Source organism: Neophocaena asiaeorientalis, unplaced genomic scaffold (genome assembly GCF_003031525.2).
Source record: "Neophocaena asiaeorientalis asiaeorientalis breed wild unplaced genomic scaffold, Neophocaena_asiaeorientalis_V1.1 scaffold32, whole genome shotgun sequence".
NCBI classification, from domain to species: Eukaryota; Metazoa; Chordata; class Mammalia; order Artiodactyla; family Phocoenidae; genus Neophocaena; species Neophocaena asiaeorientalis.
Genome location: NW_020185327.1, coordinates 9,171 through 23,207, shown reverse-complemented (window position 1 = coordinate 23,207; position 14,037 = coordinate 9,171). Strand labels below are relative to the sequence as shown.

The 14,037-nt window shown below is 35.7% G+C and overlaps 1 pseudogene; it reads left to right on the top strand.

Moving 5' to 3' along the window:
- Positions 1 to 440: 440 nt before the first annotated feature.
- Positions 441 to 13,698, top strand: LOC112392708 (serpin B6-like; annotated as a pseudogene).
- The last annotated feature ends 339 nt before the right edge of the window (positions 13,699 to 14,037 follow it).

The following is a 14,037-nucleotide window of genomic DNA, read 5'->3' as shown; positions in this document are numbered from 1 at the left end:
ACCTTAATTAGCTCTCTCAATGCCCTATCTTTAAATATAGTCACGTTGGAGTTAGGACTTCAATATATGGATTTGGAGGGCACACAGTTCAATCTGTAACAGGGTCCTTGGCTGCACAAGGAGGATAGCTCACTTCCTCCCTTCTCTAGTTCCTAGTCAGACAGAAAATCACTCAAATCCATTTCCTTCGATTAATCAAATAATTAAAGGATCTCTCAAGCCTGCCTTAATTCCCTTTCCCAACTTTTATCTTAGTTTCATTGCTAGTGCTGAGTAAGCAGGTAGAAAAGAGCTGGGAGGAGGGGGTTCACCAATTATAAACAGCATGGTAACCTGTTTAAAATCTATAGCTAAACTCAGCCATGCAGTTATATTTTAAATCACTGTGTGCCAACATTTCAAATTATATTACAAGCAGAGTCCATCTCTTCAACAACACTATGGAATGTGATGGTGACCACAGGAAGACTGAAACACTACACAGTGCTGTTTTTGCTTTGGAGCGCCTCCCAGAGATCACTACCATGCACAGTGGTAGGTGCTCCAAAGATGGGTATCGATGAGAATGGAGCCTGGCATTAATATACCTCTGATGAGAGAACATGAACTTCATATACACAGATGGAGGCAGTTAAACTTTGGGCATCGAACATTTATTCATTCACATGTTTATTCAACACCTTGGGATGTCATTTCATTCCATTTACTAAATATGTCTATTTATTATCATAGAGCTGGTAATACAGTTTATCACTTGGGGTCATTTTTTGTTTGTTTTTTAATTCTATAAATTGTTTTTATCCTCATTTTTGCATTTCGCTTTAAAATCCACTAGAGTTCAGTGGTTAGAGATGGAAAATATTAGTAATACAAATGCACAAAATTAAAGATGCGAATAAAGTTGATAATTGTACAAACTTGCCTCAAGATATTCTAAAGGTACCTTAGACTCATTTATTTGATCAAACTAATTTACTAGCTAACTCAGGATATCTCTAGTACTACAAAAAACTGTGCTAGGTGGTGAAGATATAAAGATAATTATGGCTATTTATTTTTTAGTGAGAATACATTTATCAAACCTATGTGTTCTTTTTTGTTGTTGTTGTTTTGTTTTTGTTTTTGTTTTTTTCTGCGGTATGTGGGCCTCTCACTGTTGTGGCCTCTCCCGTTGTGGAGCACAGGCTCCAGACACACAGGCTCAGCGGCCATGGCTCACGGGCCCAGCCGCTCCGCGGCATGTGGGATCTTCCCGGACCAAGGCACAAACCCGCGTCCTCTGCATCAGCAGGCGGACTCTCAATGACTGCGCCACCAGGGAAGCCCAAACCTATGTTATTTCTAAGCAAATGATTTTTATTAAATAAAAGAAATATTAAATATAAAATTTTTAATTTAAATATAAAATAAAGAAAATGTTTATTATTTATGAATAAATTTATTTTTATTATTTATAAAAAGAACTCAAAAAGTCAAAAAAGAACTCAAAAAGTCAAGAGCACTTTTTGCCTGTTTGCTTAACGTTCAGCCTATAGTTTAACGTAAGTTTGTTTTTGTTTTTGTTTTTTTTGCAGTATGCGGGCCTCTCACTGTTGTGGCCTCTCCCATTGTGGAGCACAGGCTCCGGACGTGCAGGCTCAGCGGCCATGGCTCACGGGCCCAGCTGCTCCGTGGCATGTGGGATCTTCCCAGACCGGGGCACGAACCCGTGTCCCCTGCATCAGCAGGTGGACTCTCAACCACTGCGCCACCAGGGAAGCCCTAACATAAGTTTAGATCTGCATAGCAAAACAGCAATTAATGCTTAAATGTATTTCCTGACAATACACACTCATGGAAAAATAAATAACTCAAAGTAGTACTTATAATTTAAAATTATACAGTTTTCCTTTGCAATAAGAATATTAAGAATTTTATTTAAGTGAATTCTATAGAAAAATTGTTAATATACTTAGCTTAAATGTTATTTATTTGTTTCTATAACCTTTTGTGACAGGCACTATTTAAAATGCTTTAAAATTTAATAAAATGAATCCACTTAACAATATCATGAGATAGGTACTATTTCATTTCCATTTTAAAGATGAAAAAATAAAGAAGAGTTCAGAAAACTTATCCAATTATTTCTGTATCACACAATAATAATTTTATTGTTAAATCCATAAGATATTTACAAATAGAATAAAGTACAGTAAGAAGGATATTGGAGCCAAAATTATTAGGGGAAAACTGGATTTAGATGATCTCATATACCCATTTAGACCAGAAAATGTCATGATTCATGGATTCTCTGAACTTCTCAGCTGCAAATAAGATAATGTGGAAAAAAATTAAGTCTTCAGATATGGCATTCTCTGCTTTCCTCTGGAATGTTAGATACCAGATGACAGGCACCCTGTTTCTAAGAATATGTTTCTGTCCTTTATTTTCAATAGACATGTATTAAATGTGTAAGTACTGTATTTAACTAGAAGGAAGATTTGAGAATTTTCCATAAGGGTAAGGAATAAGTGCCATACTACAGGAGAGTTTAACTCTAATTTGTGAGTACACAGCATCCACATCTAATGAAGGTCCTCACAGATTAGGTCCAAGAATTAACAATAAAAATAATAACATAAATGCACAAAAACAGCCCATACAGAAAAATAGAGATGGTACCTTCCACCACAGGACAATAATCCAAAGTTTAGATTCTCCACGTCCAGGGAGGGTTGATTTTCCACAAACTATCACCTAGCATCATAATGTTTCAAAAGAGGCACACTTTTACCACAAACTAAACAAAGCAAAGAAAAAGGGAAAAAATATTTGAAGTTTTGTTTTGGGCTGTGTTTCATTTAACCAAAGGAAAGCAAACAACATGTATGGCTAACGATGTATAGAACTGTCAGGTATTTTACCAAGTGAGGAGATGCTGCAAAACTCTGACCATATTTCTGTTCCTTCCATTGGCTAACTGCTCTTTTGGATATGTTATTTAATTTCACAAAATACACACAAAAATACCTCTCCACCTTTGGGGGATTTTATTGGACAAAAATTTGAAAATTTTTGCCATCTTAAAAAAATAGAACAAAACTTAGTAAGGAGTAGCACTAATAAGTAGAAGGACTAATTTCTCTCCAGGCTTATTAGGGCAATTTCTATTTTTATTGGAACTAGTTTGGAAATAGTTTAAATCTGTACAGGGAAATGGACATGTGTTGTTGTTTTGTTTTGTTTTGTTTTGTAGTTATGTGTGTGTAATCAACCACCAGAGCACATGGGATATATATATAGGAAATACTTTAAAATTCAAGTCTACAAACATGTTAGTTTCCTTATGTTAGTCTATTTCAAACAGATCTTTAGGATTACCCATTTTATGCACTATTCTTAGTAAAATCAGAAAGTCCCCATCCTCTGGGAACTTACAGTCATGAAGATGAGAAGCACAGAGATAATTCTAAGATAATTCTGACTCTAATATTAGTCAGGGTATGGTAGACAATATCTGATGTATAAATGGTCTGTATCAGGCAACTGTCCTAATTAGTAATTACATGATGGCTGCAAATATATCCACTGCTCCAAACTCATAGGAAAAGAAACTTACGGATTTTGAAAATCCTCTTGAAAAAGGTGAACACTGAGCTGTTGAACTGTTTGTTGAAGGATGGGCAGGAGTTAATCAGGCAAATGTTAAAGGGAGTTTATTTCATGCAAAGACAAAGAGAACAGATTTGGGAGCATGAAGACACTGACATACATATAAAATTGTAATGTTACATCATCCTTGAATTTTCTTTTATATAGCTAGGCATCCCACTCTCTCTGTTTCTGTCTCTGTCTGTGTGTCTCTCTCTCAATGTGTGTGTGCCTATACGGATTTGAATTTTTTGAATTTGTCATAATTCAATCATGTTAGGACATAACTTGTGTTAATGTCCTATATTCCACTTGACTGTCAAAGCATATGACTCTAAGATTTCCTCTAAGTTTCTTTCCCCATCTACTTAATCTCTGTTGCCTATAAACCAGCTTCGAAGGGAATTGTTTCTCTACAAAAAAGATCACCACCATTTTTAGTACTCATAAAATACTTTTTGTGAGAAGTAGCAAGAAAGTACAAGATCAGTGATTGGAGTATATGTTAAATATAAATATTTATTTACTATTACATTTTATTTTTATATATAAAAAATATCCTAGCAATAGGCTTAGATTTTTAACAATTTAATTCCTTCTCCTTCCAATACACAGGAATGTAGCTGTCAGAAACCAGATAGCATTACAGTCTCTTACCAACATGCATCAATTTATTTTTTGTTTATTGATGCCATGGGTAATATAAGTTATTATTTAGGAGTTGCTCATAATATGTAGAGGAGAAATTCTAGAAGTCTTAGGTTTTTCTGAGGAGTTAAAAGTTAATAGCATAGATTTGGGCAAAGATAATCCTGTGTTAAATTTTTGTTCTGATTCGTTCTGATAAATTCTAGCTGAGTGACATTGGGTAATTTTATTTTACTTATCTCAGTTTCCACACTGAATTCCCATCTGAAATGAGAATTTTTGTGAGATTTGAATGGAGTTATAGAGATGTATAAAGTAAAATCTTTGGCTTAAAATGTGTATAGAGCATGGACTTCAAATGCTGTGGGCTGTGTGTGTGTGTGTGTGTGTGTTTGCAGGTACATGTATATATATGCTTACCCAGAATATATTAAGGACAGAAAAATGTTAGGAAAACCTATAGAGAAGAGCATGACATAGGGCCTGACAAAGAAATCAACAAATATATAAATATGTATTATGAGTGAAAAATAAATGTAAATCTACAAACACAATAAGTAATTTTTTAAAAAAATAAACAAGTAAATGAATTAGTGCCCCATAGAGGGAAGTAGCAAGAACCTTATCTGTTGTTATTTATGTGTCATCTTCTTTTTTTAACCTTTCCTTTAATCCCTCTAATCAAAACTTCACAATTGACATGTTATCATTCATGCAAGGAACATCTCACTGAAATTTGCAATCAAGAGGAAGAAGCAGGAAATATATGAGGGGTGGGGAAGAGAATGTATGTTGTCACCATAAACACTAAGTCCATAAAAATTATCAAACTTTGAGTTGTCTGTGGTTTCTTAGTTGGCAGTTGCAAATATATAATTACTATTATTATTATATATTATTCCATTAATCAGAATATTTAAGTATGTCTGAGGAATCTGTACTTTTAACGATCCTTCTGAATCATTCAATGAAGTACTACATTTTGACAAACAATGATGTAAATCTCATACGGAAAATGAATCTATAATGTAAGTCCTATGTGGTACTAAGAAAAACTATTTCCACAGAGCATATCTACCTGTTTGGTTGGCACACTCTTTGGGTCACCAGACAGAATTTGTTAGCTTCAAGTTGTAATAAAGGAAATTCACTGATATGTAAGTCGATTTGTTACAGTAGGGAGCAATTTAGAAATCCTGAAGCTGAGTGGAGAGAGACTACTTGAAACAGACACATTAATGTACACACAATGACAGAAAATGTTAAATGCTATAAACTCATAGTTGAATGAGAATATTCAGTGCAGGGGCAAACCATATAAATAAATAGGACCCTTGAATGTCTTACTAAATATAGATTTGCACAAGTATGCTTTATTTTCAAAAACATGACAACTTTCCAATTTAATGTATTTGCTAAAACTTTATTGGAAAGAGAAAAACTTAAAGCCACTCTCAGGTTTCAAGGTGCTTACAAATTAAGAGGTAGAGAAAGTCACCAACAGTTAATTTGAAAATCAGGCTGCTGATTAGCCATAAGACAGCAAGAGAAGAGATTTCATAAGTAGTAAGTGATTAATTGTCCCTTGAATTACACTGACAGTAATTGATAGAGGACTTAAAAGCAGAGAGAATTTATCTGATGATGCTGAGTCATTCCAAGGTGAACCAATGTCAAGTGCCTCTTGGTTTTAAAAGAAGGCAGAAGGATAAAGCACTGCAAAGTCCTGTGAAAGCTTTTACAAGATTAGACAAAGAAAATTGATACTTTCTATGTGATTGGAACTGTGCTATACACATTATACATCTATATACATTTCTTTAATCTTTATACCCTGGGAATTAGATACTAGCACCTAGTTTACAGATGAAGAAACCAAGATTAACAAAGTGAGTAGCTAAGTGATTAAAAGTCGTGGAACAACTGAGTACAAGATTTAAATCGTGGTTGATGACTCCAAATCTTGTTCATATTACATTGCATCAAACTAATATCTGCTCTACTTGCTTATTTGGAAGAAATAATGATGTGAAACAGGTGATTATGTCAGACCAATGAATTTTAACTATAATTACTTCCAGCTGGGGCGCATTTTGATGCTACCAGTTTCAGTTTAGAAGTTTCGATTTTCCTCTCTCGGTATTCTGTTCTCTGACTCAGTTTTCTTTTTGACCACCAATTTAACTATTGTTGTAATTGCCTGCAATTTCTACGTGGCTTTATCCTTGCTAAGATGCTTAAGAACTATTTTCAGTTGTGTTAATTTCCCTATTGTGTCATTGTTCACTATATTGTAGGGATTACTTGATACAAGATGAAATAGGAAGATTTACTTAACAGCAGCAAAACAAAGTCTTGACTGAAGAAACAAGAATGCATTTTTCTTATTTTATTTTGTGGTTTTATTCAACTTTTAATACCATAAGTAATACTTGGTTTTAACAGCCAATTTTCTCTCATGTAAGATAGATGAATATTGTGGTACTGTTAGGAATATGGATTGTGATCAAAAGTTTGAAATAATGTCTTCAAGTGTCATCCATGTTGAGGACATTATGCTAAATGAAATTAGAAAGTAGGAGAAGGACAAATACTGCATGATTCAATTATATGAGGTCTCTAAGATAGTCAAAATCGTTAAAAGCTGAAAGTAGAATGGTGGCTTCCCAGGGCTGGGGGGTGAAGGAAATGGGGAGATGCATTTCAGTGATGCAAGATGAAAAATTCTAGAGGTCCACGGTACAATATTGTATGTATAGTTAACAATAATGTGCTGTACATTTAATATTTTATTAAGTGGGTGAACCTCATCCTACGTATTTTTACCACAATAAGAAAAAGTTAAAAATAAGAATCCACATCAGAAAAGTATTCCCTTTAAGAACTTCTATGACAAGTTATGGACATGATGAGTATTTGAAAACAAGTTCAAGGAGATAAGCGGAATTCAAGCTCTCAATTTCTTTAATTTAGAAAAATGTCAGTTATGGCTGTGCCTCTAATGTCTCTGATTGCAAAGGCATCAACTAATCTGAAACATAAATCCAAAGATAAATAAACAGCATAGATATTTTAGAAATTAAAAGTTTACCTATTTTATTTTCTGAAATTGACATTAGAGTACTTCAATATAGAGTTCCACTTCTGCTTACAATGTAGGAACCCACAAGAGAACATTGCTCCTACCCTATCCATTAAAAAAATTACAGTTTTCCTTAAATCCATTAGAGAGTTGAGTCTACAGGGCAACAAACTGCATTAAGTTCTAAAGAGTGCTAGATCTATACAAGGAGACATGGGACACCAAATTGTTTCCCTGTTGACAGAGCACAAAAGAAAGAGGTGGCTGCTGTAAAAATAAAACAGCCACAATTTTAATGATTTCTTGTAAGTTTATTATGGGCTGGCACGACAGGTTAGAATAGCTGAGAACACTGAACCCAAGGGGTGTCTATATTCACACATGAACTATTTTACATTGGCCTCCACTGGCTATTCAAGAGAATGTTTGAAGGCAGAATGGAAGATCTGCTGAGAGCCCTCTAGTGACTTACAGAACCCAAATCCCACTCTTCCCCATGTCCTTCTCTTATATTAATCAAAAGACTTAAGCTGGTGGGGAAGGGGCAGGAAATCTTCCAGCTCTCAAGGCCCAAGCAAACATAGACGACTAACAGAGGAAAAAAAAAAATCTCTCTGCCACTGGACGTGGAAATGAGAAAATCTATGGAGTACATGATTCTGCATGACACAAAGATAAGTCAACTATCAATTATAAATACTACAGGGTGAAGGTCAGGAAACTCTGTCCCTTCAAAACCACCCCCTTCCCAAACACTAGGCAGACTCTGGCTACAATAAAGGGGAAGAAACACTGAAAAATTCTTACTCCTGTAGTCCAGGATCACAAGACCTCTCTAAGACTGAGATTGGAACTGTAGAACCAAGCAAGAACACTCCCTCTGTATAACTTGATGCAAAGTTATAAGCAGAAGTAGGCTAGTGCTAGTACAGGGGCAGTAGAGTAAAGGGAACACCCATGGAGCAGGTACACAAGGGCAGTCAACAGCTGAGGATGGTAATACAATTCTCAAAAAACTATATTATGGAGCCCCAGGTCCCACTCTAAGCATTACATACTTTTATCCCAACCCTGTAGATGTTTGAAATCTGTGGTGCCCTGAAGGTAGAAAAACAAGTCCCAAATCCAGCTAAAATACTGAATAAAGAGATTCAACTCCCCACATATAGAGAAGATGGATGAGAAAATTATTTACCTCTGTCTTTACTATTCATCTGAACATAATATCCAGAATTCCATCAAAATAACAAGAAAAAAAATGAAGAGAAAACAAGGCAGACCCAGATGTCACCTAAATTTTTGAACCATCATAGGAGCTTTAAAATACATATGATCAATATTAAAGGATCTAATGTGATGATAGATCAGCAAACATGAAGACAGATCATATCTATTATTCAACTTGAAGTATACACAAACCAATGGCTACATTTTTGAAAATAAGGTAAGTTCTAGATTGGGCTATTCTGAGTATCCAGTGACAGAGACCTTGGGTAGGGTCTTTGAAAGGCCTGCAGGGGTGGGAAGTGGGGGCTGGAGATGAGACATACCTTGTGTTCCGTGCTGCCTGGTATTGTTGCAAGAGCAGCAATAATGAAACAGGAAGTCAAGTGGTCTGAGCACAGCACTTAGTTGTGTTTTTGAAGGAATTGTCTTCCTTCTCCCTCTTTTGGAAAATTGTGAAGTCTTTGACTAACTAAATACTGAGATGGATTTCAGTTTATTGTCTTCTGGGAGCTGAAATGCACAGTTTGTTTCTTCTTATCTTCAGCTGCTTTTTTGTTTGTTTGTTTGTTTAAAGTCATACACAATTTAATGAAAATAAAAATACCTAATTTCAGAACCTTAGGAAAGTGTTGCAAGGGTGTTTAGTTTAAAATAATAAAACCTACTTGCTCAGTACTATAAAGAGAAAGACTGATACTTGTTTTACTTTTCAAAATTTGCCCACCTCTATTTTCAGAGCTAATATTAACCCCCAGAAACCATAAGGGCAGCATGGCTCACCACTCAAGATTGATGGAGTTTTTTCATTTGTTTGTTTGTTTTCAAGTATAGTTGATTTACAATGTTGTGTTAGTTTCAGGTGTACAGCAAAGTGATTCAGTTATACATATATATATTATTTTTCAGATTCTTTTCCCTTACAGGTTATTACAAAATATTGAGTATAGTTCCCTCTGCTATATAGTAGGTCCTTGTTGGTTATCTATTTTATATATAGTAGTGTGCATATGTTAGTACCAAACTCCTAATTTATCCCTCCTCCCATCCCCCTTCCCCCTGGTAACCATAACTTTGTTTTCTATGTCTGTGAGTCTGTTTCTGTTTTGTATATAAGTTCATTTGTGTCATCTATTAGATTCCACATATTAGTGATATCATGTGGTATTTGTCTTTCTCTGTCTGACTTACTTCACTCAGTATGATCTTCTCTAGGTCCATCCATATTACTTCAAATGGCAGGATTGATGGAGGTTTGAACTGAGATAGTCTCAGAACAGGTCTGTAAACCCATTCTATGTTTATCCCCCAGTTCTTAAGCATATATTGATAGTTGGAATAAGTATAGCCAGCATCTATCAGAATGCTTATCCTGGCTGTAACTCATGAGGTGAGGGTACTTAAATTCATAAGACCCAAGCTTAAAATACCAAAGCTTAAGCCTACAGAGCTTTGGCAACCTACAAAGATATTAAATTAAAGCAAAAAAATTTCATCACTGGGGAAATTAGGGGAAAAAAAGATTGATGTCAATATTGTGGTAATTCCCAAGGGCTAACTAAGGACTATCATGTAACTAGGAGCTTCAGGAATCTATGTATAACATAATTTCATAGTGCCATAAGGTACCTTGGAAGAGGATTTTCTAGCCCAATCTCCTGACTTTTAATTATAAGAAAATTGATGGAAATTTTTAGCAGAAACTGGACCCTTTCATAATTACTGATTTTAAGTCCCTGAGACATGAGTTAGGAGAGGAAATATTTTATGATGTAGGTTCTCCCTAGCTCCATTTTATAGACAAGTATATTAAACTCAGATAACAGATTTAGTAAAGCAGGAGGCTGAGATTCAAACTCAGGTCTCTTTGACTCTAAAAATCTGGGCTTATTCCTTTGCATCATACAGGGACCTCTTGGCAGTATGGAACAAAATTGAAAGTTTTCCTTTTTTTCCCTCTTAGCCTTGTATTCTTATGGCTGGGGAGTGAGCAAGGATGTCATTCTTCTTGTCTTCAGGTACAGGGATGTACATTAACCCCCTTGTGAATGGGTCATTGTGGAATCTTTCAGTTGGATTTCTCTGAGTGTAAATGTGAATGGTGGGTTGTTGTTCTGCCAGTATGCAGGTGTGTGTGTTTTGGTGGTGGCACTGGGATAGCCGACAGGTCAATGGGGGAATGAGAGGGCAAATAACAATTAATATTCATAATAGCAATGATGACAGCTAACATTTATTGAATATTTCCTATGTGCAAGAAGAGAGAAAATTGCCTCCTCTTTGTAACCTCTGCACTAGTCCTAGGTTTCATTACTTTGAAGATAAGACCATGAGTAAATTTGTGACTCTAATAATATTTTAACAGTACTCAGAGAAAGTGATTGTTGCATTAGTTCAACAGAATTAATGAGTAAGTATGAAAGCAAGGCTTAGAATAAGTATAAAAGGAGACTTTCCACAAGACCAGAATAGATGATTCACATTTGTACTTAGTTTTTACCTAATAAAATCCCATTTGTCTTGGATGAAGGTCTCTATTAAATAATAGCAGAGAATAAAATGACAGCCATACATCTCTTTTCCCTTATCTGTGCTCAAGAGAGAGGATTAGTACGGAAGCAATGCCTGAAAGCATCTAGCTCCTGTTTGATGTAGCAATTTCCCCCCTGCAATAAGTTGCTACAGTAAAGTTAGCTATGATCATCTTTTCTTCTCCTTCTTTGTATTGTTAAATGCTGAAAAAGCACCTCTGCCCCAGTTCCCAAGAGCTAAAGAAAGCCCTTCTTCCTTGTATCTCCTCTTTGAAGCCAGTGAGAGGTCTGCAGAAAAGAAAAAGAATGAGAGATTTGGCCTCAGACAAAAACCGTAGTCTCAGTGGTTTAGTAATAAAGTTGACAGCTTGAGGGATAAAAAATCCCATGTGGCAGATCCATATGTGGCAAAGTCTTCCCAGAATGAATGAATGTATTATAAATCATTTCTGGAGTTGTTCCACATGTTGATTTAAAAGGGATTTCATTCACTTTTATTTTAATATACTTTAGTGTTATCTAGTGGATAATTAAAATAGAACATGAAACAATGACACTCAGAGAAACACCTGAAGATAGAATATTTTTCTTCTTGATAAAAAAAATATATTTGGAAAAAAGCTCAAACTCATTACAGGGGGGATGGCAGGTGGAGGACCCATAAGACCATGATTAGCCCACTTTTAAATGAGTTTACCTTTAAGAGGCTTTCTGATTTTCTACTGACCCACTTCCAGAATCTTTTTTTCAATCATGTAAAATAAGCATCTTATCCTGGAACATGAACAGGAAGTGGAGGATTTTCTTCTCTGCAATGTATGCAAGTTTCTAGTTCAAATGATAATATCTGCTTATAAAGATTTTTTAAAATAAAGGTAATGGCATTCTTGGCAAATATTTGAATACAAAGATTAATTGTATTTAATTATGTGTTGTGATGGCTAAATTTATATGTCAACTTGACTGAGCCACAGGGTGCCCAGACAATTGGTCAAACATTACTCTGGATGTGTCTCTGAAGGTGTTTCCGGATGAGATTAGCATTTCAATCAGTGCTCTAAGTAAAGGAGATTGGCCTTTCCGTTTTGAGTGAGCCTCTTACTAAGTAACAAGACCTGAATAGGACAAAATGTCTGAGTAAGGAAAACTCCTCCTGCCTGAATGCCTTCACTGGGAAATCAGTCATTTCCTGGCGTTGCCCTGGAACTGAAACATTGGATGCTCTCTTGTGGGGTCTCCAGCCTGTTGGCTTTCAGACTGGAGCTACACCATCAACTCTCCTAGTTCTCTAACTTGCTGACTGCAGATCTTGAGACTTCTCAGTTTCCATAATCATATGAGTCAATTCCTTATTCCAAAGGATATATATATATACACACACACACACACACATATATATATATATGTAAATATATATGTATGTAATTATGTTATACACAAGTATATTATAATATACTTCTGACTTGTACGGATATTGAGAAACATGTTTTTCTACCCCATGAGCATCTTCTCTGCCCTGGTCATAGTTTTCATGGGAGCAAGTGGAAAAACCACAGCCCAGGTGTCCCAGGCATTTCTTTAAGTAAAAGCAGAGGCAGAGGTGAAGATGCTCACCAGGGTTTCAAGTTACTCCTCACCAAGGTTAACAGAACTGGCACATGCTACTTGCTTAGAACAGCCAACAGTCTCCTTGGAGAAAAGGCCTGTGATTTCCTCTCATCTTTCAGAGTTTCCTGTTGCAAATTCTACCAAGCAGAGGTGGAAGAGTCGACTTGAGCAACATTTTAGAGGAGTCCAGAAACCACATAAACACCTGGGTAGCCAAAAGTTAAAAGTTAAAATTATAGAGTTGCTGTCTCCAAATTCAGTTAATTCAGTGACTAATCTGATTCCTGTGAATGCCATCTAATTCAAAGGAAACTGGGCTCATCAACTTAACAAAGTGCAGACTAAAGAAAGACAATGGAAACTCAGCAAGAATGAAGACAAGCCTGTGCAAATGATGTTTAAGGAATATACCTTTAAAAAGACCTATATAGGAGAACTATTCACCAAAATTTTGGTGCTTCCCCATATTGGCAAGTAGCTGAATATGTTCATCATGCTTCCAGATGAAAAGAACAGTTAGAAAAGGGTGGAAATATAACTTACTTATGAGAAAATCATAGAATGGACAAAACTAGACATGATGAATGAAGAAGAGGTGGAAGGTTTCCTCCTGAGATTTAAACTGGTGGAGAAATAGGACAGGCAGGGTGCTCTTTGCAGTATGGGAATGATGGATGCCTTGGAGCAGACCAGGGCAACTCTTCTGGAGTGTCATCCAAGAGAGACCTCTTTCTGTCCAAGGTCCTGCACAGTTCCTTCATGGATGTCAATGAAGAAGGCAAGGAGATAATGGCCACCACTGCTGCCATCATGATGATGCCACCTGTAAGAATGATCCCCAGGTTCTGTGAAGACCACCCCTTCCTTTTGTTTATCCAGCACAACAAAACCAATTTTATTCTTTGTGTGGCTGATTTTCCTCCCTATAAGGAAATGGTTGGTGTAGCTGATAGACATTCTCCTGTCTCCTACTAGCCCACTTTTCCTCTGAAACTTCACAGTGTGTCTCCAAGCCAAAATGATTTTGGTGACAATCCAAAAATAAAGGGTCCAATTTTTTTTTAAATGTAAATAATTAAATATAAGTGATTCTGTTTCTTCTCTGGAGAGCCCTGACTAATACATGTGTGGATTCACTTAAAAATAAAATGGGTGCATTTAAGTGTATACAGATAATTATTTACCCACATTCATATATAAAATATATTATGCATACTGTAATAAATATTTTAACTACATCATATATTATATACAGAGGACAGAACAATAGAGAAAGGAAGAGGAATTAAAAGGTGATAACTAAAAAGTCATCAG